This window comes from Biomphalaria glabrata, chromosome 10 (genome assembly GCF_947242115.1).
Source record: "Biomphalaria glabrata chromosome 10, xgBioGlab47.1, whole genome shotgun sequence".
Lineage (NCBI taxonomy): Eukaryota > Metazoa > Mollusca > Gastropoda > Planorbidae > Biomphalaria > Biomphalaria glabrata.
In genome coordinates this window covers 9,602,924-9,629,535 of record NC_074720.1, presented here as the reverse complement: position 1 = coordinate 9,629,535, position 26,612 = coordinate 9,602,924, and the positions used below count along the sequence as shown (strand labels likewise).

Below are 26,612 nucleotides of genomic sequence, written 5' to 3'. Positions count from 1 at the left end.
CCAGGTCCCTAGGTTCGGAAGCACTTGAACACTCAGCCGTCGCGACCCCATGACCTTGTGAGATGGTAAGTTAAGATAATGTAGGATGGATTACACGCTTCTGCCCTCCCCACTCTAGACTTTTGAGTGGGAGGGAGCGGTTCCATTTTTAAAGCAGAAATCATTGTGTATGAACAAAAATAGTCGTCGATCTTTATGATATTTATCGATATTTGAACCCATATCTAATCTCAAATTAAATCATTAGTAATATGAAGTGACAGATGGTTTTACTAGGTGGTAGAGGCGAATTGTTATTTAAAGGAGTTCACAGGCCAAGTTAGCCGGCGGGTGGCGAATCAGTTCTTGCGATAAGGTAACGATCACGTCGACTGGAGGACTGGAGTTTAGAACTCGTACTTACCTAACACTTACTCGGGTATCCAAAAGTTTCAGTAGATAGTAGTGACGAATTGATAAATTCAAGCAAAATTAGATAAGTGAAATAAGACTTTTTATAGGCCTACTTTGTTCCATTTTATAAGGCTGGGAAAGATATATCAGTTTGAATTTTAGGAAGATCAGTATTTATTTCTCTTTTGCTTTGTATGTAGGCCTACTATTTATTTTATTAGTATTTTCTGTTTTATTAATTAGATCGTTCCTGGTTTATTTTATTTTTTATTTTGTTTATACGGATATTTATATAGCTATATAATTTGTAAAAATGAAATTGTTTTGAAAACATTTGCTTGTCAATGACATCTTTTTAAAAGTTTCAAGAACAAGAAATACTTAGGATAGATAAACAACTTTTGAAAAAGGTTTACATGTAAGAACTATTGAAAACCAATAAAAATATTTGTTTAACTGTGTTGCGAGTATTTAAATCGTGGATTTAGTTATTTTGTTTCCAAAACCTAATAGCATTATAAATAAATTCTACATTTTATCATAGCGCCAACATTGATCCAAATTCATTAAATTATTATGTATTTTAAATATACCTGTATAACTGATTGAAACTATAAACATCTATTGCTCAAGATATTCTATAATTTCATAAGATGACTGTATATTATATTTATAAATAATGAGATTTCATTGGTTGGATATCATAGGACATCCGAGAAGTAGGTACAATCCATGACTTTAGTATTCCGTGTATGAGTGCTGCATTTTATTTCTAATACAAAACAAAGGTACTTGGATAAGTTCAACACTGTTTTATTAATAGTGAAACGCATTATGAATACATGAGACAAAATATTATTTTTGAATAATAGTAGTAACCTTTTTTAAATTAATTTTTTTAAGTCGGCAAAATGTCAGACATTTAGAAGTTTCGAGTATCGTCATGCGAGGTTATTTCCCTTTCCATGCGAGACTCTCTAACCAGCAATATCCGGTGCAATTTCCAGATCTCAATAGTTAGTTCTTGTAACATGTTCATATATGCGATCAGATACAGGTTTGGAAATATTGACATCGATGATATTAACACAGATTTGAGATATTAGTCTTTCTTGCCTTGTGTCTGTCTGTATGACTAACTCCTTGCTCCGTCTACCTGTCAATGTCCCAATCTCTCTCTGTCTCTCTCTCCTCACATATCCTTCATGTGACCAAGAAAAAATAGTACCAGGTGCTTACAAATGTGAAGTCCTCTATTTCACGTTCAAACAACATATTTCATATATCTCGTGCTGATAACCAAATCCTAGTGTTACAGAAATATCTCATTTTTTATCCTTACTGACTATATTTCCCAAAGAAAATAATTTTCAGACAAGACTGACACTTTGGGCCCCCTGAGGGTAATTAAAGAAAACAAAATGTATTTAAACTAGAAAATAACGACGTGTTTATCGAAGAAAATGTATTATGTATACTTACATGAGTCTTGACTGACTGACCTAGCATCGATGCTCTGTCTTGGAATGGACGTAGATACAGTATTACTTACCATGAGACTAGAACAAGTAAGTACCTTTCACGATCAAAACAGCGGTTAATCACCAACAATTAATTAACTAATTGTTGTTCTCTATTGATTCATGTTTTGTCAGGGTTAATGAATATTTGACCAAAGTTTTAACTTGATCTACGTATGGGGAAATGAGAGAAGAAATGTTATAACTTTTTCCCAGACGATATATAAAGCTTTGTAAAAAAAAATTTTTTTTGGGTTCAAATACAGGTATAACAAACAGCCAAGAACCAAAAGGACACACAGATTAAGTATAATCTGATCATCTTCAGTAGGCGAAGTAGAATTGTTGCAACAAATCTTTGTACAAACAAATCGAGATTATTCTCAAGAGCATTATCTGACTATCCTTCAGCAGACTCCGCACCCTCGAGGAAACAGAACATGGGCTCCAATCATCAGTTTTGGATCTTGGTCTTTTGTATAATCCTACTTCTTCCTGTCTACTCAGGTAAGCCCCAGTGGCCAGTGGTTTTCTAGTGGGAAGTTTGAACTAGGAAGCACTAGCGGATCCAGAAATGTGGAGGGGGGGGGCAATTTTTTTTTCAAACCCTAAACCTAACGCCCAGTGAACCCTAACCCTAACCCTATGATAAACATGAGTACAGCTTATATATATATATATATATATATATATATATATATATATATATATATATATATATATACATATAAATATACAGATTTTTTTATTCATTTTATTATATATATATATATATGAATACAAAAAATCAGTGTTTCTCAACCTTCGGCGAAAAAAAAACAACAAATAAACAGTAATGTTGAGGCCTTTTTCTTGATAGCTTACGGGTGTGCCTCCCCAGTGGAGTTCGTGGCAAAGCCCCGACGGCGAACGCGTTTTCTAGCATTTTTCACTGCAAAAACGCATTCTCCAGACAATAACAGCTCATTTATTGATCAGTGGTGTTCGGGGCGAACCCCCAACGAAAAAACGTTTTCTTACAGCTCTTAACTATAATACAAAAAGACAAAGTATGGGTTCACATATCAATACATGGCTTATGTTATATAGATATGTAACTAATTTTGTTCACAAACTATTATTTCTCTATAAAAATAGGACTAGAGTGAAGAGGGTAGTACATGCGATCGCCCCCCCCCACCTTACCCCACATGATCGGCCAAGATTTCAGAAGAGGGGAGCGACATGATATAAAAATTATATTTTAATTCAACTAATTTTGTCCATAAACTATGATTTCCCCGTAAAAGCAGGACCGCCCCCCCCCTCTCAAAATGTTAAGTTGGGAGAGGCAAGAGAGGTATTCGCCCCCCCCTCCAATGGCCAACAGGGTAACGACATAATATAAAGATCGGTTAAAACATCAATAACAAGTTTTAATCATATAGATATTTAATTATTTATTTAATTAATTAAAGATATTTAATTGATTCTGTTAGCAAGCTCTACAAATAAATTGGATCGCCCCCCCCAACTCGAAAGTTTATGGGGGGGGGGGGGGGACGGGATAGATGCCATCGCCCCCTCCCGAACTCACCTAATCGGCCAACATACTAGAAGGGGGGGGGGCAATGTAATTCAAAAATAGGTTGTAATATAAATAATTAGTATATATTATTAACTAATAAATTCGTATACAAATTGTGTGATTTCTATACTAAAATTCGTCCGCCCCCCCCCCTTTGAGGGGAGGGGGTCGGACGAGTGGGGGGAGGGGGGGCTATCGTACCTAGAGCTCCCCCCCCCCACACCCTGGATCCGGCAAAGCTAGGAAGTAAGTTGTCTTCAAGTCTAAGTCTGTCTTTCCGAAACAACTTCGTCTCCGAATTGAGACGTACTTCGTCCTACTCTCAATGTAAAGAAGTTATTCTAGAGGATAAATACTTAGCGAAATGAAACTATAACACACATGTGTAGTCCCGAGAGATTGTGTATGTCTTACTTGAAAATAGAAGTAAAACAGAAAATACACCTAAATTATCTTTCTTTGTTAATATTTTATTAAATACTCTCCCTTTCATTCAACAATTGTTTAAGAAGTTTTTATGAAAAAATCGCTTGCATAACTAGTTTTTATAGGAAAATGTTTTGCTTTTATGAAAAACAAAAATTAGCTGTTGTACCTAAACTTTGCAGGCAACAACGTAGGGTGAAATAAATTTGCTATTTTCTCTACTAATTTTTTAAGATCTGAGTGTAACAGATGGACAAACAGACGAACGGACGGACATTTTACACAAATCTAATAACGGCTTTTTTTCCTTACGGGGGGGGGGGGGCGCTAAAATGTGTTTAAATATTACTGTACCATTTTAGAAAGCAAAATGACATCCTGTTCACGCTGTGCAGACGAGAACAGTCTCTTGATGTTCTACTATCCTTGACGTCATTGCCTACAGCTCAACCATCGGGGTTTAAGGGTCGATCAAGAACATCTGCATTCATCGAGGCAGCAACAAGTGACTCCTGGGATTAGGGGACATGGGTCGGGAGGAAACGCTCTAGAGGACTCTGAAACAACATGCAAACAAAGTGATAGTCTGGTGACATTGTTCTAAATGATGTTTACATTATGGTGAGCACAAATCTGAGTCAAACAAAAAGTGACGACTACTTTGTACGAAAAAATAAATCTCTTCCTTTTTACGTTTTATCTAGCTTGTGGTGGCCGAGTGGTGAAGACTTAAGTTTCCAATTTGAATGTTTCGAGTTTGAATCTTGGTGAATACTGGGATTTTGAACGTGGAGACGTTTTAGAATTCCCTAAAGTACACATAACTTTAATTTTTATTACATTTGTTTGAAAAGTAGAAAGCAGCTGGTCGTTATGCTGACATATTTTTTAACATTCTCATTTATTGTCCAATATTGAAGCAAATGAGTTCTGCAATCGCTTCCATATGCATCGCAAGAATCTGAAAGGGAGAAATGTTGTTGATTTTTAATACTATGTTCAATGTATTCATGGAGTCGAAGTGGTTGAGTGATAAAACTCTTGACTTCCAAACAAGGAGTCCCGTGTTCATATCCTTGTAAAAACTAGGATTATTAATTTCTAATTTCTCAAAGTCCAACCAGCTCTAAAGGGTACCTGACATTAGTAAAGGGAACGTAAAGGCGGTTGGTCATTGTGCTGGCCACATGACACTCTCGTTAACCGTGGCCACCTTTACATAATCTGCCCTATAGATCGTAAGGCTTAAAGGTTGTTCTTTTTAACTACACTTCAATGTTTTCATAACCTTTGACCCCCAACCTCAGCCCCTCGAGTGCATGTATATTGTATTGGAAATCGTGCGAAACCAATTAGTTCTATTTTGATACTGAATAAAACCTTTTTGTATACTGTAAACTATTGTATATTTCTATTGCACAGCCTACAGTCTACAAGAAAGTGATGTAGCTACATATAAAGACAAAAGACAGTCGGTAAGCACCCTAATATTTCACAACGTAAAATACAAATCACCAGCTTATGGGATACAGACTATTATTTAGAAGCCTATGAGATACGTATTAAATATCAATGTATTATTATTGTTATTATTATTATTACTAATCTTATCTTTTTTTTCTGTTTCATGGTATTAAAAAAATGTTGATCTCAACAAAATATTGTATTACAGAAAAGAATAAAATTGTTTTTCTTAACAAACATCCATTTTGTATTTCGCATTTAAATAGGTTGTAAAGATATATTTTATGATATAACATATACATTGGATTACCAATTTTGATTATTGTTTTGTCTTAAGTGTTCAAGTCACTAGCGGATACAAAACTTTGGAGTGGGGGGGGGCGATTTTTTTCCAAACCCTAACCCTAACGCCCACTAAACCCTAACCCTATGCATAAACGTGCATATATATGTGTGTAAATATCAATTGTGTGTGTTTGAAATGCGTAGGTGTATATGTAAGTAAGGGAATGAATTATGAAGGGAAGAAGTTGACATTGTGATGATATATTTCATTTTTAGAAACGGAAATTCGGTATTAATTACGATTTGTATGTGTTAGAGAGAGAGAGAGAGAGAGACGGAGAGACAGAAAGAGAGAGAGGGGGAGAGAGAGAGGCAGAGAGAGAGATGAGAGAGAGATGAGAGAGAGAGAGAGACAGGCAGAGAGAGAGAGAGAGAGAGAGGGAGAGAGAGACAGGCAGAGAAAGAGACAGGCAGAGAGAGAGACAGGCTGAGACAGAGAGAGAGAGAGAGGAAAAGAAATATGGAAAGTGGGTGCGATATTGAGAGAGTTGAAGAGGGATGAAGAGAGTGAGGGAAAAAAAAAAGGGAATGTTGAAAGAGTTTGGAAAATGAAACCAAATAACAAAAACAATAACAAAATATATTTTTTAAACACAAAGCTTATACGAAGGATAATGGTATCGATTAGTTTGGATCAGTCATCTCATGAATTTATAATAGAACTAGACTAACAACAATAAATATATGCGATTAGAAATATTTATACCAATTGTTTTTGTTTAGCCGCTATATAATGCTTTTATTTTTCTCAATACGATGTGATCTTTCCCTTGTTCGAGATACGAACAAAATAATTAATTATCAATAGTTAATTAACTAATTGTTTTGTTTTTTTATTGATTCTTGTGTTATCAGGTAAAAGAAATAATTGTGCAAAATTTTCAGCTTGTCACGATTTTGGGTGTCGGAGTAATGGCGTGTGCATCCTTTTTACCAGACAGACAGACAAACAAGTGATTTGTTTTGTAAAATGGATATATAGAATTAAGTGTAAATCTAGATTCTTGTGATTCGAATATTCCACCTGACCTTTACAGGTCTACATGCCCTATAGAAAATGTCAGCGTGACACTAATGTTTCATGGTTAATAGTAATTATATAATTCTGCATTTCTATAGTAACCTTAAAGAACATTAACTCCTTCCAAAAACTTCAATGTATGAAGGTCATTGAAATCCGCTCTAGAAAATTGAATATTTTAATATCACAAGTTAAAAAAGTGTATAAGATAAATACCCACAATTCACAATGCTTCAAATATAAAACGCCATATATATTGGATTCCATATAAATGGACAAAAACTAAACTCCGAATTTTTAGTTTTGAACCTTTTAGCACCAGGCGATCTCAAAATATTTTCAAGTATTATCTGGATTAACATTTCTTATTATAGTTTTAACTCTCTTGGGCTTTTATTAGCTATTTTCAACGCTACTCCAAGCTTAGAGTTATTTAAAGCTGTACAAATACTCCTTCTTCCCTAGCGCTATTAGAGCATGGAATGGGTTGCCTGAGCTAGCCATGAAAACCAGTGACTTGGCGGAGTTAATATGCATGGCTAAATGCATGACGCGTAGGACGTAATCATCATCTTTTTTTTTTTTTTTGAAGGAACGTCTGTATCATATAAGATAAGAAGATAAGATCGATATGCAACGTAAAGTCTACATTCTTATACTTATATATGCTACATACAGGCTAGACGTATATACTACGCACAGGTTAGATGGATATATCACATTACGGCTACATATCTATGCTAGAATACGGCTACTTTTCTACGCTACATAACCGATCTATATGCTACGTAACGGATCTATATGCTACATAACGGATCTATATGCTACGTAACGGATCTATATGCTACGTAACGGATCTATATGCTACATAACGGATCTATATGCTACGTAACGGATCTATATGCTACGTAACGGATCTATATGCTACATAACGGATCTATATGCTACGTAACGGATCTATATGCTACGTAAAGGCGTAATGGCTGCAAAATGCAAAAGAGGATTTGTGGTTGAGTGCTAAAGCACCTGACTTCCGAACCGACGGTTCCCAGTCGATACTGATTTTGAACTTCAAGATTTTTAATGCTTTTGATGTTTTTTCGCTAAATATATCTATCTATCTATCTATATCTAATATATATATATATATATATATATATATATATATATATATATATATATATATATATATATATATATATATATATATTATAAAGTAGAATGTGAGGGGTATGTATGTATGTATGTATGTATGGATGTATGTATAAAAAATAAAGTTGTCCGACTCTATTACAGCTATAGTATTTTATGGATCTAGGCCATGTCTACAATGTTGACACTTTGCGCAGATAGTTTTTTACTTAGACACATGAAAATACAAAAGAAGATCCATTGATTTCATTATATAATAAAATTAACCTTCAATTTTGTGTTTCGAAAGCATTTTTTACATTAATTAGTTCCTTATATCTGTGACTACAGATTTCCTGACGAACATTCTTTCATTAGACAATACCGTAATGAATCGCGTACTAAAAATTAATTCGTTCAATTGTTTACTTTATAATCCCATCCCTAGATCTAAAACTCTAATTCAACTCTAAGATGATAAAACTTCTCTTTGCACAGATAGTTTTATACTTTAACACATAAACATATTAATTAAAGTCCATTCATTTCATATTTTGATCAAATAAACATTCAAATTTGGTTTTCTAAAGCTACATTCGTTTACGACAGCTGCGAAGCCGAGTTGAGATAGGCCTAGATCTATATTCATTCATGAATTGCGTACTAAAAATTATTTCGTTTAATTGTTCAATTTATGATACCATCCCTAGATCTAAAACTCTAATTTAACTATTTTAATGTATAAATATATTAATTTAAAGTCCATTCATTTCATATTTTGATCAAATAAACATTCAAATTTGGTTTTCTAAATCTACATTCGTTTACGAAAGCTGCGAAGCCGAGTTAAAGGCCTAGATCTATATTCATTCATGAATCGCGTACTAAAAATTATTTCGTTTAATTGTTCACTTTATAATCCCATTCATTTAATAAAGCTATCGCTCTTTTCGTTTTTAATAGATATGAATGTATCGGCTTCGGGTAATCCCATTTTCGCAAAACTAATTTTACTTTCGTAGCGAAAGAGAAGAAACTTGATTCGTTCGCTGTTCGCTAAATAAAGCTGCGTAGCCGTGTTGAGATAGGCCTATATTCATTCATGAAAATAAGGTCACGCATGCGCAACACAGAATGAACTCTATAAAGCCTCTAGATTAGTCTAGATCTAGATCTATGTCTACCTAAAGATCTACTTTATACTGTAACACATGAACATACAAAATTAAGTCTATTCATCTCAAATTTTAATTAATCAAATATATGTAGGCCTACAAACAAATGTTTTAATTTGAAAAAAATGGATTTAAGCCTATTAGCTATTTTGATTTGATAGCTTCATTCACACTACTTTTACATTGACACATTCGCTTTACTTATTACATTATTATTTCGTTTAATTGTTTACAAAACACTCTCAGTGACTATATCGACAGTAATGCGCAAATAAAGACCCGCGGGTCGCGGGTAACATATGTCTAGTATATCTATATTATAAAGTAGAATGTGAGGGGTATGTATGTATGTATTTATGGATGTATGTTACTTATAGACATCAAAACCGCTTGACCAATCTTGATAAAACTAGGCAGGAATGTTCCTTGGGTACCAACTTAGACCGTAGTGTATGTATTGTAGCCCTAAAACAAACTTAAGACCCTCAAAAAAAATAAAGTTGTCCGACTCTATTACAGCTATAGTATTTTATGGATCTAGGCCATGTCTACAATGTTGACATGAGAAAAGATAGAAAGGATTTAGACCTAGATCTAATTTTAAGAAATACACTTTGCGCAGATAGTTTTTTACTTTGACACATGAAAATACAAAAGAAGATCCCTTAATTTCATTATATAATAAAATTAACCTTCGATTTTGTGTTTCAAAAGCATTTTTTTACATAAATTAGTTCCTTATATCTGTGTCTACAGATTTCCTGACGAACACTCTTTCATTAGACAATAGCCTAACGTAATGAATCACGTACTAAATATTAATTCGTTTAATTGTTACTTTATAATCCCATCCCTAGATTTAAAACTCTAATTCAACACTAAGATGATAAAACTTCTCTTCGGACAGATAGTTTTATACTTTAACACATAAACATATTAATTAAAGTCCATTCACTTCATATTTTGATCAAATAAACATTCAAATTTGGTTTTCTAAAGCTACATTCGGCTACGAAAGCTGTTAAGCCGAGTTGAGATAGGCCTAGATCTATATTCATTCATGAATCGCGTACTAAAAATTATTTCGTTTAATTGGTCACTTTATAATCCCATTCATTTAACAAAGCTATCGCTCTTTTCGTTTTTAATAGATAAGAATGTATCGACTTCGGGTAAACCCATTTTCGCAAAACTAATTTTATTTTCGTAGCGAAAGAGAAATAACGTGAAAGGATCATTAGCTACGTTTAACATACATCTAAATCAAATCCACTAGATCCGGGGTCGGCAACCTGCGGCTCGCGAGCCACATGCGGCTCTTTGGGTGTGAAGCTGCGGCTCTTTAGTTCAATACGCAAATATTATTTATTTATTTTATCGAAACATTTTTTCAAATAGTTCTGAATATTTTAACGAGAATTATGCACTGATTATGTCTCTTAGCCACTTATGTTAGCTTTACACCACATCCCTCCCCCATTACACGCGTCGTCACTGCTGTCAGTCCATCGGAAGCTCTCGGCCGTCGTCGGATGTTTCTATGTAGGTTTTAATTCGCTTTCGACGCAAGACGAATTAGCATCATCATCACGTTCTTTGGCTGTTACAAAATAGTTTGTTGTTTCAAGTCAATGAGTTAGAAGCGATTATCTTCTCAATGTTAGAAGCAATGTACAAGTAATGCTAATATGGCGAGCTTAGCGGTACCACTAGAAATTGCGGGAAAAGGCAAACCATTTATAGATGATGAGTATGTGAAAGACTGCTTCATACATGCATCTGAAGAACTGATTCATGATTTCAAAAGCGAACCAGAAATTTAAAAAAAATAAAAAAAGATTTGCCACTATCCGCTTATACAGAACAAGATAGAATAGTTCAATTGTCTTCAAATGTAACATATTTGCAGGCGGTAGATATCCAAATTTCTTCTGTCTTATCACTTGCTATAGATGAGTCTTGCGACATAAAGACACGGCACAAGTTGTCCAAAATAAGAAACTCTAGGATTGCTACAACTCTCGTGACAAACAAGAAGAGAAAATATAGCTCATGCCGTGCAAAAATACCTTGAAGACATTAAGATCGCTTTAAATAAAATCGTTTCAATAACATCTGATGGAGCCAGAAGTAGGCTATAACAGGAAAAAATAAAGGGGCAACAACGATTCTTCGGAGCAAAATAAACCGCGAAATTCTTTCGTTTCACTGCAAAATACACCAAGAAGCGCTTTGTGCCCAAACATTTTCGGCCGAAATAGTTGAGGTCATAAATTTGGTCATCAAGATTGTTAACAGCATGTTGACAAAAGCACTCTACCGTCGTCAGCTTAAAGACTTCTTAAAGGAAATGGAGATTCAGTATCCCGACCTCCTTCTTCCCAACAAAGTCCGATTGCTTTCCAAAGGTTGAAACGTTTTGCTTTGTGCTTGAATGAAATAAATACATTCCAAAATGATGAAGGCATTAATCACCCTGAATTAGAGAACGACAATGGTTGCAAGCATTTGGATATAGCATCGAAATTAAATGAGCTGAATCTAAAGTAAAACCCAGCCGAATTGTTTTGTTTTGAAGAAAAAAAATTTTTGCTGAAGATATTCAGAGCGGCAAGTTACTTCATTTTCAATTCTTAAAACAGTATCGCGATAAAATCAGTACAACTTTTGACATGAATTACTTCAGCACTGTTATAAAAAAATCTAAGATGAATTTCTTGATAAATTTGAGCAGTTCAAAACCAACAAAACTATTCTAGCATTCCTGGTACACCATTTCAACACAAATAGTAACGAAATCCACATTAATCCATCTGAAATTGAGACTGGATCTCTGTGACGAACCGTTTTAGCTCACTCAAGATATCACTCAGGTCTAAGCATTTAATTAATTTATTTACTCGCTATTAATCATCAATTTTATTAATTTAGCCAATCAAGCGCTAAAAACACAGCCACCACCCCTCCAATCCAACCCCACCCCTTTGGCATCGATGTCACATTTTACTATCCCCACTTTGACACGTGTCACACTAGACTCTTGACAAGATTACACTCCCTCCATCTATCGTGGCAAACATCCGTTGACCCCCCCCCCTTTTCCGGGAGCGGCTGGTCACTTCAAAGTACCCTTTCAACTTAACGCCTCGGGCAACGCTGTTCGTCTAGCACTAGCCATTATCAAGGTATAATCTTCCTTTGATATGCCGAGCTCTGGTAATCTCCCCTCCATAATCCACCTGACCGCCTGGGCTGATTTCCTGGACTTTCAACTCGCGCCTTCGCGCAATGTCTATCTCCCGGAAACGCCGTCACGGTCAAGCGTGGACCCCCTTTGTCAAAGACGTCAAATAGTCTAGACCACCTTTGCACCTATCTCCCGCCACTCACCCCCCCCCCTTTTATCCACGTGTATATGGACAAACTTCATCGTCCGATCTCATTCACGCTGGAGAGCCCACAGGGAGCACATCTATCTCTTGCTTGAGCTCTACACTATTTTCATTCCCTTATTTCACTTTGGATTGGTGGTATGTAACTTAGTAAAGTGCTTAAGAACCATTTTACTTAGTAATGTATTTGTGCATTTATTACTACATTATTTGTGTATATATTTGTGCATTCTTATCATGGATAATGTAAGTAGATTACTGTATACTTATATTTTTTTATCATGACTTTGTGGCTAAATGTTCAAGCCATCTGGACTAGAGTCTATTAACAATTCTTACCAGATGTATTTAGCTCTTTAACTATTATTAATTCAACTCTGATATATTAGCTCTCGGCACGAGCTTTTAATATATTATCATTGATTAATTCCTTGGCAGGGAGTTATCAAAGCATTTCCGTAAACATGTCTTATTACTGAGTATGTATTTACTTATGCTCTATGTTTACTTATGTGAGAGCATGGGCGAGTATCAGACGTTGATCTCCCCTTCCCCTTCCATCTCATTTATCTAAGCGATATAGGTACTTGCTACTCACCGTGATTGGTGAACGACACTTGTATTACTTATCATAAATCACTTATCACTGTTTGTTATTTCCCTTTATGGGAGTCCCCATTATTATTGTTATCTCCCTTGATGGGACACTATATTCATTTGTTAGGTCCCTTTGATAAATATGAAACTAGCTTATGGTTTCTATACATCAGTCTGAAGATGTCCTTCACGGAAAGGCATCTACCTCCCAGTGTTATCATTATGGCTAAACCGACGCATACATCATATCGTTGCAGCTTTTATCTATAGGCTACACACGCCTGAAATCTTAGCAACCTAAAGCTGATAGCAGATTTGCTGGCACCAGATCTGTAGACATCAGACCTACTCATCCCTCAAGAGTCCAAGTAACAACGCTAGCCACAGACTCGTCACTGGCCTAACTGATTGGTAGACGCAGCTTAGCTCTGCAACCATACAAGTTGGACTGCACACGGAGCCTGGATCCACTACGCCAGCCCACCAGCAGACAGCATCAGTATCAGCCACACCAGTCTCACCAGTGCAGCACAGGACCAAAAGCTAAGCAACCAGCCTAATGACACTCAGACCACTTGGTTCTAATATCTGATGATGATAGTCTCCTAATGTAAATACGCTAGATCCCATTCTAGCATCTGTACAGCATTTTACCTTTTAATTATCCTTTGTATAATAAACTGTACATAATTTTACATCTAAAATATAGTATTTGTTGCCTGCATTATAACGCTGTGCTTGTAGTTTATATGTGCAAGTAAGGATTCTCAAACTATAAAATCCCCTAGACACCCAAAACGGCCAATATCTTAATCCGACTTGTCACAATCTCTAGAAATGCTATTGCTCGATTTAAAAAGTAAAAGTTTTGTGGGGTGGAAAATTTAGAGCTGAAAATCAAGTTGGAAGTGTTGGAGGTCCAAAAATGTGTGTACGTAACGCAACAAAAGTGAACAGCTTTCAAAGAAATGCCGAGAGTTGATGAGTTGAATAGTCTTCCAGATTGCTACATCTTTGGGTCGTGCAAGAAGGCGTTCTCTTGTATAAATGTAATTAAAAGTAAAGTAAGAAGCCAACATACAAATGAAAATTTAGAGTTGTCTTTGAAACTAAAAACAACAAGCTATGAGCCTAATCTATCCAAACTTTCTAAAACCTTGCAAAGCCATCGTTCCAATTGAATTGGTTTGCTCAATTGTTTGTTAGTGAAGTTCAAGTTGGTGTTGTAAGTAAATATTAAAATGCTTTAGTTGTTACCAAATTAAAAATAAGTATCTAATAACGCCATAAATATTATCCAATTTGTATTGAAAAACACTATACATATAGGAATAAAAAGTTTAAAAAGAGTGTGTGAGTACTATTTATTGTTGGCAAGAAAAAATGTTGTAGCTCTTTAAAAACTTTAAAATTTTGTAAATTCTAATTTTTGGCTCTTCCGACTCGAAAGGTTGCCGACCCCTGCACTAGATTATTCAAAAGCATTTTTTACATAAATTAGTACCTGATATCTGTGACTACAGATTTCCTGGCGAACATTCTTTCATTAGACATTACTATTACCAAATGGTTACACATTAACACATCTCTCTACTGAGTCTATTCCTAGAGCTAGGTCTTAAACTCTTATTGAACTCTAAGATGATAAAACTTCTTTTCGCAAAGATAGTTTTATGCTTTAACACATAAACATACTAATTATTGTCCATTCATTTAATATTTTAATCAAATTAACATTCAAGTTTGTTTTTCTAAAGCATTTTTAATACATTCGTTCGCTGTTCGCTAAAGCTGCGTAGCTGTGTTGAGATAGGCCTATATTCATTCATGAAAAAAAGTTCACGCATGCTCAGCACAGAATGAACTCTATAAAAGCCAATTTTTAACTCTAGATTAGTGTAAATTTAGATCTATGTCTACCTCAATATCTACTTTATACACATGAACATACAAAATTTAGTCTATTCATCTCAAATTTTAATCAAATATATGTAGGCCTATAAGCAAATGTTTTAATTTGAAAAAAAAAAGATTTAAGCCTATTAGCTATTTTGATTTGATAGCTTCATTCACAGCATTTTTACATTGACACATTCGCTTTACTTATTACATTATTATTTCGTTTAATTGTTACAAAACACTCTCAGTGACTATATCGAAAGTAATGCGCAAATAAAGACCCGCGGGTCGCGGGTAACATATGTCTAGTATATATATATATATATATATATATATATATATATATATATATATATATATATATATATATATATATATATATATATTAACGATTTAATTTGTGTTTTTATTATATGTCTTCAGCAGATTCTGACTACTGACTGTGGGTCACTGACGCCAAGGCGCTGCCGGGCAATACGCTTGAGAATGTGTGTGGATATCTGCGTGGATAGCTACATGGTGTTCGTGTGCAGGAGGAGGTCAGGCTGCAGCATAATAAGGTCATATCTTCACCACATTGCTTGACACTCTGACCCGACGTCCTGACCGCACTAACGTTTTGTTTTTTATTGACATGTCAACAAAATATTATGAAATGGGTTGCTGGTCTGGCGGACACCTGCGCATGTAGGGGGACACATTTTGGGAGTGCATTGCCGGAACACCGTCTAAACACAACGTAGGTCGTAGACTAATGGGCCACGCAGCGCTGACTGAGTAGGGACACTATCTAGAACTATCTGATCTTTGGTTGTGAACTAAAATGTCATGTTGTATAACAGGCATGTCAAACTCACTAAGGTGTATATGCCACATTAAAAAATGACCTATGACCTATGATCTGAGGTGCCGCAGCCAAAAATCAGTTGCAAAACAGTCTACTAGTTTTATGTAAATTAGAAACAATACAACAGAATACAATAATTAATAAAAAAAAATACCTGTCCCTTAGTTAGCTAAATGTGTAAAACTATTAGGTCATTAAAAATGACTCTGATCTTTGTCCTGATGCTCGACATCTGGGATACAAGTTTAATAATGTCACGTTGAAGTTTGTTGGCCACTGACACTTTCATCACTGATGACAAATTTTGATCAGATAATCTCGAACGGTGAGGTGTTTATGTAGCTTTCAGTATGGAAAAGAACTGCTCACAGAGATCTGTGCTTGCAAACTTAGCAAGGATTCTGGCTGCAAATTTCCGCAATTCAAAGTACAGTTCAGGTAAATAACTAAAATTTTGGCACAACCACTTCTATAAAAATTGGCTTTCAACAAAGAATCTGACTGCTATTCTATCAGCATTTACCAGCAGCATTTTAAGTAGCCAATGAATGTGGAGACACAAACAACTAAAATTCTTGCTCGTATGAAATGAAGTCACGAAAACGGCCAGTGGAAGCATCTAATAGCAATTCCAGGTGTAGGACATATTTACCAAAAGTTGTAGCCGTATTTAATCTTTTTAGTTCCTGACACGTGGAGAAGCGAACAAGATTTTCTCTTCACATTTGGTTTATCCAGTCGTAATTTGCTTGAAAACACTTCACATGATTACACGCAGTTATGACAATGTTTTCTTTACTTTGAAGTTTCAAATTCAAGTCTTGCAGGTAACCAGTGAGATCAACTGCAAATGCCAAATTCTGAACCCATGTGGCAATTTGGAATTGTTCAACGGGCTCACCTTTCTTGTTCAGAAACAATACAATTTCCTCACGTAGTGCAAAAAATCTCTTCAATACTCTATAACTGGAGAGACAGCGGACTTGTGTCCAATGTCATCCAGAAACATTGAACATGGGCGATGATTTAAGCCACGAGCACGAATAAAATTGAGACCGACTGAAACCGGTCTTTTTACATGTTGGAATTGTAATTACTTTGAGCATAATGCTTTTTGGTGGATGATACACTGAAAATTAGCAAATTTAAAATAAGCATCAGCCTCTCTTATTTTTGTAAGCAGCTTTGCATCAAAACCATTTCATATCATCATGGTTGGTGCGCCATCCATTGTTAGACTAGCTAGCTTTACCTATGGTAGATTGTACTGTAATATGACCTCCTGTTTCTCAAAAACATCCTCGCTTGCTGTGGTGTTATGCATCGAACAGAGCTCAAGAAGTTCCTCGTGTATCTCAAAATTTCTGTTACAGGCCTTATGAATAAAGCCAACTGTGCCTACACCCATTACATCAGCTGATTCATCAAGAGCCTATGAATTCAAAATCAGTTATTATATTCTTTAATTGTTCACGATAGCTGACTATCATGCCATTTATTCTATCTGCCACAGTGTTCCTAATTAAAGCTATTTCTTTGAATGCTTTTACCTTTTCTGGACAAATTATTTCGGCAAACTCCTTAATACTAAAGGATTTACTACGAATTGCAGTTAAGCAAATAAGTTAGACAAAATAGAGCTGGCTTTCTCTGCAGACTCACTCAGTTCAGTTTGACAAATACTAAATACTATCACTTATGATGAAGAGGCTAAATAAATATTGTCTCTACATGTCATTCTAGAAAGTTTATAGTAAACGAAAATTATTCTTAATGGCAATATTTCGAAACATTCAGTCAAAGACACAAACTCAGGCCAGTAGTTATCCAATGCTCTAAAGAACTGTGTTGACAGTGTTGGCTTGGGTTGGAACAAGATGGCAAGTGTAACAACAAACAAGCCCGTGCTTTGACTGAGAAAAACAGATTTTTTAATAAAATAAAGAACAATATTCCAATCATAAATTCATAATGGGTAAGTTTACACAAAGCAGAATTGAATATCTAATACATTGTTGGGATTGATATCTCAATAATCTTATTATTGGCACAGGGCCGGATTTAGGCATAGACAAACTGCTTAGTGCCCCTTGTTAGTGAGGGACCCCTATGGTATTGCAGTGTATTATTTAGAGAAGAAACGTGTCCTCAATGTTATTGTTGAAGTACAATAGGTTTTTAATAAATTGAATAATTTTACTGTTGTCGCTTTTTTTTTTAATATTTGAGGCCAACTAATTCACTTTGTCAAGGGGCCTCCAATTATCTAAAGCCGGCCTTGACTGGCAGTTCTGAGAAGTACTTGAAGATTTGGAAACAAACCATTCCGATGTTCAGTTAAACAGTAGTATCCGCTGGCCTAGAAGAATATGGAATCTCAAGGAAGAAATAGTTAGGTTCATTGAAGGACATTGTGACTTTGTTATTAATATTTCTAACGAAAAGTGGAAGACAAACTTCATGTTTATCAATAGGAACATTGTTATATTTTGTTTGCTAATTACATGTATGTGCATCTTTAATACTTTTAAACAAATTTATACCATTTCTCAAAGCCAGCAAGTGAAATCAAATCAGGTTTCGTCATTTTCCATAGCTGAAAGGTGAAACTATTTTTATTGAAATGGTTGAAAGTAGAAGACTTATTTGAATTCCTTCATTGTGGAATTTGAAAGCAAAATTTTAAGACGTCAAGAACTTGGAACTAGTTTTCTATACCCTCAGCTTACCATTTAATGCAGAAGCTGATTCAGCTCCAGATGACATACCTCCAAGCAAATTATGACCTGAAATAGAAGTTTCAGTGAGTTCTTCCAGGGAAGTTTCATGACTGCCAGAAGCTGTATGCCCACACTTAAGAAAACTTTGCTGATAAACTATCACATTATTCGGAACAAGTTTTTTTCCGTTTATTTGAAAATTATCAAGTGTTAGATCAGGTCGATGCTCACTGACAGTAATTAGACAGCAGTCACAAGAAAAAACTAGTAAGCTAGTTGTACAGTTTCGGAACATTAAGCACGAGAGTAAACACCTCAATACTTCACATTAAGTACAACTGCACATTTGTTGTGAAATGTTGTGATGTAAAAAGAAAATAACAAAATGTAAAATATTATTCGTAAAATTAGTTCAACATATTGCTAACTCTTGTTAATTGGCTCCTCGATCGGAAGGGACAAAAAAAATATATTTATGCGGCCCCCTAGTCCCCAAATTTTTTTTAATGCAGCCCTCGGTAGAAAAAGGTTGCCCACCCCCTGATCTACACTAACAATAATAAATCTGTGCGATGAGAAATATGTGTATAGATTACCTTTGTTTAGCACAATTGTATGCTTTTAGCTTACTTAATTCTCTGTGGTTCTATGAGGATTCAAAGAATTGATTGAGCCTTTTCAAAACAATTAGAACAATTATAAGACATCACTTAGGCCAGGGGAGGCGCGGTAACTTAGCGGTAAAGCGCTTGGCTTCCGAACCGAGGGTCCCGGGTTCGAATCCTGGTGAAGACTGGGATTTTCAACTTTAAAATCTTTGGGCGCCTCTGAGTCCGCTCAGGTCTAATTGGTACCTGACATTAGTAGGCTATAGGCCACAAGGTCTGAAAGGGGAACTAGTTAGGCCAGGTTCACACCTAACTTAACATTCACTTTCACCTACCCTTTGATCTGCTGGACCGTTGGGGCACTACACAAGATCTGTTTACCTTCATTCTCCATTCTTATCTCTCATGTGTCTTTGATATAATTTCATTCGGATGTTCTTTCTGAAAATATTGAAGCCTGACTGGGTGGACCACTTCGGGGGCCGATTTTGAGTTTGTGTTTCCACACAAACTGTCTTTTGTAACCTTGTTTTAAATTGATTATTGTTTTGTCAGGCACAAGAAATAATTGTGCAAACTTTCAACTTGATCGAAGATTGGGTGTGCAAACTTTTTACCAGACAGACAGTGTGAGTTGACATAAGCTTTGTATTTAGAAAATATTTGAACCAAGCATAAATGTAGCCTACAATTACTCTTATTTTTTTTCTACAGAGATAGTGATTAGTGCCCTAGTTCTTCTCGCCTACATTAACTCTTTCAGCCTGCTGCTAAAATAGCAATGGATGCGGGCCAAAATGGCTACCAGTTTTTGTTTACAATAGGGTTATGGAAATATTTTTTATCTCATAAACGGTACATCACAGATAAATAAAGTTATATATCAAATTAAAGCAAAGATCTTCACCAACACAACTTTTTAAATCTTTTTGTAGTTTATTTAATTTGTATAGATGATTTTACAGGTTGAATAGGATGGAAGAAAATAAAAGAGTAAAAAAATATTTTTTGTCTAGGTTTGTTATACATAAAATATGTATAAAATTGCTTGAAAAGAGTATATTTTGTACTCTTTTTAAAGTAAATTTATTTTGATAAACATAAATTAAGTTTTTTTTTCCTAATTTCTTGCTTATTTATTTTAATTAATTTTTTTTTCTAAATCGCATAAATTTTAATTAAACTACTTTTTTTTTCCATATCTATTATAAAATAACTTTTTTTTATTTCTTTATTATTACAGTCACCACAAATTATATATCAAACTACATAGATATGCATAAGAATTCATTTTTACCCTTTCATTATTCTCTTACATGTAAATAATTTGTAATTTCATGTCTTATATCATAGTCAATTTTTTTTCGCAGATTTTTTTTCTTTGCAATAACATCAATATATACTCTTTATTTTTTTGTATTGACCATTTTGACTAAATACTTTTTATTAATTAGAAAGAAGATTTATTTCTGAATAATTTGATATACAACACTTCAACATGCAGTGAAGATTATAAAACAGATATTACTTTAGACGCGTAGAGTTTTAAATCCAATTGGAAATCATTTTTGGCAGAAAACAATATCCAGTTAAATGGGAATAATATTTACTTTTTACACACACACACATATATGTATATATATATACATTTATTTACATAACATTGATGCCACTGCCACTACTCGAATGCTATTGTTTTGCCAGATCCTCATGGTATAGACGAAAACAATGTTTCACACAGAGCCGAGGTTGCGACGGGCAACCCGAGCATAAGAATCTAGTGCGCTTCCGTTGTGATTGACTCTTGCTATAGACACAAGGGCGATCATTCTCTTCATAATGAACAAGATGAGGCCCAGGTGCTATTTTGCTATCAGCTTTAACAGTCTTCACTTTCACCTGTCTGGGAACATCACCCAGTGCAGTGGCAGCATTAACTAAACCATGAATTACAGTTTCTTTAAATTTTGTTAAAGAAAGCTTTTTTGAAGGCTGGTCACATGTAACCTTGTGTGGCATTATAAATGATGAGGGCATTAATCTGTGCAATTTCTAATATCCAGTAGAAGACTTTCTTCCACCATTTCATGCTTTTTCTAGAATGCACAGAATAATAAGAGAGCATTTGGTCTGCCCTGTCGCAACCATTCATCATCCTATTGTAGTCGTGAACCATTCATCATCCTATTGTAGTCGTGAACCATTCATCATCCTATTGTAGTCGTGAACCATTCATCATCCTATTGTAGTCGTGAACCATTCATCATCCTATTGTAGTCGTGAACCATTCATCATCCTATTGTAGTCGTGAACCATTCATCATCCTATTGTAGTCGTGAACCATTCATCATCCTATTGTAGTCGTGAACCATTCATCATCCTATTGTAGTCGTGAACCATTCATCATCCTATTGTAGTCGTGAACCATTCATCATCCTATTGTAGTCGTGAACCATTCATCATCCTATTGTAGTCGTGAACCATTCATCATCCTATTGTAGTCGTGAACCATTCATCATCCTATTGTAGTCGTGAACCATTCATCATCCTATTGTAGTCGTGAACCATTCATCATCCTATTGTAGTCGTGAACCATTCATCATCCTATTGTAGTCGTGAACCATTCATCATCCTATTGTAGTCGTGAACCATTCATCATCCTATTGTAGTCGTGAACCATTCATCATCCTATTGTAGTCGTGAACCATTCATCATCCTGTTGTAGTCGTGAACCATTCATCATCCTATTGTAGTCGTGAACCATTCATCATCCTATTGTAGTCGTGAACCATTCATCATCCTATTGTAGTCGTGAACCATTTCTGGCTTCTCGACAACACTGCGCTTCTGTTGCACATTCATGATGCGATTGGTGGATTTTGTGGACACCATAATGCAAGGCTTCTTAGCTTTCTTATCCTGCCATGCCACACAAAGAGCACCTATATTGCCCACACACTTGTAAAATTGAGTTTCTCTGTGACGCAGCTTTTGCTTCTTGAGCTCGGCAGGGAAATTTTTCCTAGCCAAGTTGACTGTTCCAGTATAATAAAATCTTTTCTGAGTTAGATATTCCAAGAGATCTGTTGATGTATAATATCTATCAGCAAAAATATGATGCCCACTTTGAAGTGGTTGTAGAAGAGTATCAAATATTTTGACTGCATGGCTGGTAATACTGTTTGATGAGTCTGAGTAAGAAGGGTCACTTCCATATTTAGTGATAAGATTTATTACATAACCTGTACTGCTATCACACAGGCCATAATTTTGTATGTGGTGCTTTTCAGGCTTACTAGGGTTGTACTGTAATGGTCCAAACCTGCCTTTAAATCCTATCACCATCTCATCAATAGCAACCTCCTCATAAGGATAAAATGCCTTTTGAAAATTTGAACACATCATCTTTACGAAGGGTTCAACTTTATCCTTACCGACCGAGACCGCTTCACCTACATGCATCATGCTAAAGAACAAGAGCTCAAATCTAGCTCTTGTAAACATGGTATTAAACCATGATAATATATGTCTTATTAGACCAAATGTCCCTGACAGACTTTTTGTTTTGTAGACCTATCGAAATAAAAACTGCGAGAAACTTGTACATTTCTGCAACATTTGTGTCTGTCCAATTATTAAAAGTGGACCTGACAGTAGGAGGATTGTGTTTTTGAATCACAATTTTAGCATAATCATTTATGCTATCAACTAAAAATGTCATGATACAACCATCTACAAGCCTGGTAAAAACATCAAATGGTGTAGAATCTCTTGTCAAATCTAACTCAGAATTGACTCCACTTTTAGAAGGCTGGGACATTCTAAATGTATTGGCAGTACTGACAGGACAATTGTCAGCAACCCTCTCCCATTACCACCCATCATTATTACCACTAGTTCTAGGTCTAAAATCATCTGGTTCTGGAATTGTAGCAATAATACCAGTCCCATCATTGTTAGTTTCACTGCCACTATCACTGTCAGAATCTGAGTCAACCACAGTATCATCATATCTAGCTCTTTTCTTCTTCACAATGTTATCATCTACACCATGATTTTCTGGCAAATATGTGGAATCATCTTCACTATCACTATCACTAGAACTTTCTAAAGCTAAAAACAATTGAGTAGCTTGTGCTACCGCTAATCTTTTAGGCCTACCACTAACACTACTGCATCCAGGCATAGCATCCATGTTTGTTTATGTTTGCTAAGCAACACGCTAATTAAAATATTATTAAAACAAAAAAAAACAAAAACAATCCAGGTTATTGCATAAAGACGCTTAAAAAAGGAAGGTTTCGTTTCTTTTTACTATTTTTGTTTTTAGAAATAACTTTAAAAACTCTAACTACAAGAAACGGACTAATTTTAGAAGGGCCCCCCCCCCACCCCAAAAGCCAGTGTACTGGCAAAACAGGCTGAAAGAGTTAAGATTTCAACTTCACTGAACCCAGCTTTCTACAAGATCTCGTATGGACAAAGCATTCGACGAGATCTCGTTTGGACCAAAATTAAACCAGATCTCGTATGGACAAAGCATTCAACGAGATCTCCGATGGACCGAACATTCAAAATTCTCGTAAGGACCAAGCATTTAACGAGATTTCGAATGGACCAAGCCTTCAGCGAGATCTCGTATTATTTTTTATAATTTATTTTTATTTGAGATGTCGCGGAGAGAGTAACTGGCAATCTTTTGCTAAGTGTAGTCTCTGATAAAGGCTGTAATTGTAATTCTATATTTGTAAGTTATGGATCGTTGTTTTACGAAGCCTATTATTGCTATTTTACTTTTTTAGTCTTCTGTCCTGTAGTTTTTCTAAATTTAGTGATTTTACAGATGGTGTTGGTTAATGTAGTGAAATGGGAATAATCGTTTGCTGTACCCCATGACTCTATTTTGGTCTGTACTAGTTTCTATAAAAGTTTTTTTTCTTGTAATAGTTTTATTCCAAACAGAGGACGCATATTCTAACATTGGTCTAACCAGGTTGAATAGCATTTAGTTTTATGTTTTATGATTAATTTGGCAAAAAAAAAATCTTTTGATTAAAAAAAAAGCCTAATGCTTCTTTTGGATTTTTTTAATCATTTCCACAGTATGTGAATAGCATGTATACTTTTTACAGACCATGGCGTTAAGGGTTCAATGAACTCGGGCCCACGGCCATTAAGGGCCCACAACCTGAAGCGTAGCAATCAACAATGGCGCAAAGGGGCTCATTGACCATGGGTCCTTGATTCATGAACAGCTGGGACCACCATGAAAACTTGGGGATGACGCCTAAGTGAAAAAATAGATGCACTTTAGTCAAAACCAATCATAAATAGAATTTAAATAGTCCCCCTAAAAATATTCTGTATGTTGTACCAAAATTTATATAAACTTCAATAAAACATTAACTAGTGTTCTAAGCTTTAATGTAAGGAACTACTTTCCATCAGGTTTATTGTCAATTGTAATGGTGGCTAGCCCTATACGTGCGTTTGAAGTGAGAACCATTTCCATATCTTCAGTCTTTTTTCCCCCTGTATGTTCATAAAACCATTGGTAGTATTTATAGGTATGGGGGTGGAGGGATGGGGAGAGTTTGGTTAAGAAAATATTACTGTGTTGTACAGGGGGAAAAAAAGGGCGGAGGGGGCGACAATAACAATTAGGTCTATAGGGATAGTCCTGATAGTCACGAATTAAAATTTTGATACAGCTGCTAATTATTAAAGCTTAATCTGTTTTTTATTTTGTTTTGTATTTAAAATATAGTGAAAGAAATCTTTATAATGTTATAATGCAGATATCTGATGTTACTATAATATAACTAAATACTAGACTCTGGCTTCCTTGCACATCGAGTAAATCTTTCGCCTTTTACTAAAGATTTCCGTGCAAAGGAGAAATTTAATGAGTCTAAAACTAAATTTGCCGAGACGTTGAGTTGATCTAGACGGTCTCTGTCTGTGAATTTCTAAAAGTTTTGTGTATTCATTTTTGGATTATTGTGTTTTTCTGTGTTATTCTATGGATTATTAGTGTGACGTGAGAAGCCCTTTTATTTTGGTATTCACTCTACAGTCTACACACTCCATAGTGTTTATATTCTAAATATTTTATTGTTTTTTTGTTTTTTTTTTGTTCACTCGTGTATTCACTCTACACATTCCACAGTGTTATATTTTAAATACTTTATTTATTTTGTTCACTCGTTCATCTTTACTTCATCTTTACTTCTATTTGATTTACTATTTGATTAATTCATTTGAGTCATGTCAGTAAAAACTTTCTTAATTGAGAAGAAAGATTTGGAAGGTGGCTTGGTCCACCCTTCTGGTACTCTGTTGCTCAAATTGATAGGGCAAGAGGCTATTAAGGCCTCAGTGGCTAGCCTCATGACTGTATTGGGTCTGTCTCCTGATGAGGTGGGTTCTCTCTATAGATTCGAGAACCCTTTTGTCTGGTTCTTAGTTCCCAATAGTCCAAGGGTGAGAGCCCGTATTCTAGGAAAGAATTTTGGGACTGAAAGCACCCTAAAAGTAGACGTTTCAACCATTGAGGATGAAAAGGTCAGGGTGACATTGCATTGGGTGGCACCCACTATTGTTAAAAGACAAAATCACAGAGATTTGTGAATCTTTCTGTGAAGAAGGCTCCAAGGTAGAGCCTGTCAAGTTGGGTAATTTGACAAATGGGCCTCTAGGTTAAAAATCAAGAAAGGGACAGAAGTTCCTCATTACATCCACCTGAAATATGTAGATGATCCCAGAGTATATAAAATGCTTATCACCATTCCGGGGAGAAGACAGCAGTGTTGGCATTGTGGACAAAACCAACACTGGTCAAATCAGTGTCCAAATAGGACCACCCTGAAAGGGAAGGGAAAAATCCCCGATAAAATAAAATAGCACAATGCTAAAGGTACCTATGTCTCGGTCCTGAGGGGGGAGGAAACAGTAGAAAAAAGTACTAAACAAAACGCACCAAATGAAACGCAAAAGGACACATGGCTAGAGAGAGATGGGTTTACTTTGGTGGGTAACCACAAAAGGGATGGGGCCTTGGCCAACACAGTAGACACAGATACAAGAGGTGGGGATCTCTCCCCTACAAATCCTATCGACAAGAAAAAAACACACAAAAAAATGAAAACAATGGAGGACAGTTCAACACCAACTTCCCCTACCAAAATTACAAGAAAAAGAACGCTATCCTCCTCTTCAGACGACCCTAACGGGGACAAACAGCCAGAGAGGACGAGTGAAGATTCTCGGTTGGAGGAAGAGAGAGGGGAAGAAGAGGGGGAGATCGAGGAGAATTCTTCCGACTCCTCGACTAAGTTAGTAATAGACGAGGGGGGAAGCCCCACATCCATACAGTAAATAAACAACAAAACAGGTTAATAAAAAAAACATTTCATAAAATGATCACACACACTCACACACACACACTCATATACACACAACCCATCACCACGCAATCATGGCAGACATTAAAATCTTAACTCTTAAC

At 35.5% G+C, this 26,612-nt stretch overlaps 1 long non-coding RNA gene and 1 other non-coding gene across 4 annotated transcripts; both read left to right on the top strand.

Annotated features, from left to right (window-relative positions):
- The first annotated feature begins 229 nt into the window (after window positions 1–229).
- Window positions 230–24,179, top strand: LOC129928799 (uncharacterized). 3 transcript variants are annotated; one of them, XR_008780269.1, is made up of 6 exons: window positions 258–418; window positions 1,881–1,961; window positions 2,180–2,420; window positions 5,329–5,381; window positions 15,354–15,490; window positions 19,820–24,179. It is a non-coding gene; the product is annotated as an uncharacterized LOC129928799 (long non-coding RNA). The 3 variants fall into 3 exon arrangements; XR_008780270.1 differs by lacking the exon at window positions 1,881–1,961 and having other exon boundaries at window positions 230–355; XR_008780268.1 differs by lacking the exon at window positions 1,881–1,961 and having other exon boundaries at window positions 265–418.
- A 757-nt stretch (window positions 24,180–24,936) lies between these two features.
- Window positions 24,937–25,057, top strand: LOC129928890 (U5 spliceosomal RNA). The gene has a single exon (XR_008780417.1). It is a non-coding gene; the product is annotated as a U5 spliceosomal RNA (small nuclear RNA).
- Window positions 25,058–26,612: the final 1,555 nt, after the last annotated feature.